This window comes from Gavialis gangeticus, unplaced genomic scaffold (genome assembly GCF_001723915.1).
Source record: "Gavialis gangeticus isolate Ggan-Ray unplaced genomic scaffold, GavGan_comp1, whole genome shotgun sequence".
In the NCBI taxonomy this organism is placed as follows: domain Eukaryota; kingdom Metazoa; phylum Chordata; order Crocodylia; family Gavialidae; genus Gavialis; species Gavialis gangeticus.
The window spans coordinates 41,701,917-41,704,186 of NW_017729034.1; positions in this window are offsets into that span (position 1 = coordinate 41,701,917).

A 2,270-nucleotide genomic window follows, 5' to 3' on the forward strand; every position below is an offset into this window, starting at 1 on the left:
GGCCTTGAGGCCCATGACTACCTTGGTCCAACCCCCTGGCTGAACAGTATGGGAGATCCCTGAGTCCTCCCTTGTCCTAGGAAGTGACCTTGGTTGACTCTCTGCCTCCAGGGGGTGAAAGGCCTGGCAGTAAAAGTCGATCTTCTCACCATCCTTGACGGCACGCAGTCTCTGGACTGTGGCCTGGAGCTCACCCACAGACTTCAAAGTGGAGCAGACCTCACAAGGGGAGGTGGACATGCTTCCGGTCCCATGAGCCTGGAAACATGCCAGGCAGCCCCCACAGCTGAAAGCCAGAGGCTCCGTCTGCATGGACCCCAGAACCATGGGTTCCATCTGGGTGGAGGCCTCTGAGGTGCCAGAAGGGGAGGCTGCAGACTCTGAGGGGATTCTCAGGGTGCAGTGTGTGCCCATCCACATTGTGCCACTGGTAGGCCGGCTACTGATGGGGCTGTCTACCCTAGGGGGCTCACTGGCAGGGCCTCTGGCCCTCCTGCTCACCCTCCTATGCAAACTCCCACACTACCTTGTGCGCTGGGCCCAGAAGCATGCCTGTTTGCACGTCCTGTTTGTGTGGCTCCCTGGGAGGCTGGGTGAAGTAGGAGCTGGGGGGGAGTGCGGCCTGACCCTCCTTGGCTCCAGTCAGCTGCCTCCCTGCTGGCTACATCCCTCCCACTCCAGGCCCCTACTTACCTGCGGGCAGGCCGGGGCTCATCGGGGGTCCTAGGGTCTCTCCAGGGGGGTCCCTGGGCTCACAGGGGTGCAGCGGACTTTCATCTGTGCATCTCTCGTCAGAGTCAGGACCCGAGTCAGTTGGGTTTTTGGATGACCAGGGTGTAAAAAGAGCACTACAGGATGATGGGGCCATTGCCAAGAGACTAAATGCATTCTCTTTGCATCTGTCTTCATTGTGGAAGATGTTAGGGAGATTCCTTCACCAGATCCACTCCTCCTCAGGGGCAAGTCTATGGAGCTGACCCAAACTGAGGATTTGATAGGTGAGGTCATAGAAGAAACTGATAAACTAAATAGTGGCAAATCACTAGGGACTTGATGGCATTCACCCTAGAGTCCTGAAGGAGCTCAGATCAGGAATTACTGAACTCCTAACTGTAGTATGTAACCTGGCACTAAAAACAGCCTGGCTACCAGAGAACTGGAGGGCTGCCAATGTGACTCCTATATTTTAAAAGGGTTCTAGATAGGACTGAGGGAACTATAGCCTGGTGAGTCTAATTACCATTCCTGGAAAGCTGTTATAAACAATAATAAAAAAGAGAATTGTTCAGTACATGGATGAATATGATTTGCTGGAGAGAAAACAACGTGGTTTTGTCAAAGGGAAATCATGCCTTACCAATCTACTAGAGTTCTTTGAGGATGTCAAAAACATGTAGATTAGGGTGATCCACTTGACATAGCATATCTGGACTTCCAAAAAGTCTTTGACAAGATGTCCCATGAAAGGCTCTGAAAGAAGTTAGGTAGTCATGGGATTACAAGAAAGGTCTCCACTTACAGATTAGAAATTGTTTTAAGGATAGAAATGAAAGAGTGAGTATAAATGGTCAGTTTTTAGGATGCAAAGCAGTAAACAGGGAGGTCCCCCAGGGAAACTGTGTTGGGACGGGTGCTGTTTAACATATTCCTAAGTGATCTTGAAAAGGGAGTGAGTAGTGAGGTAGCCAAATTTGCAGATGCCACAAAATTATTCAAAGTGGAAAGACCAAGGTGCACTGTGAGGAATTACAGAAGGGTCTTGCACTGTTGTGCGAATGGGCAACTAAATTGCAGATTAAATTCAATGTAGATAAGTGTTAAATGATGCACTTGGGCTCTTCATTAGCTGTTACTACACAGGAATGATCTGGGAGTCATTGTGGACAGTTTGCTAAAGCCATTAGCTTGGTGCTCAGCAACCATCAAAAAGGCAAACAAAATGTTAGGAATTATTAAGAGTGGAATTGTGAACAAAACAGAAAGTATTATTATATTCATTTATAAATCCATGGTGTGTCCACACCTTGAATACTGTGCCCAGTTTGGTTCCCAAACCTCAGAAATGATATAGAACACTAGGGAAGGTACAGGGTAGGGCAACAAGGATAATTAGTGGTATGGAGAGGTTTCCATGAGGAGAGCCTAGAAAAGCTAGGCCTATTCAGTCTAGAAAAGGGTTTACAAAATACTAAATAGTGAAAAGAAAATAAATAGGGATTTATTATTTACTATCTCTCTCAATGTAAGAACTAAGGGTCATAAAATTAAAC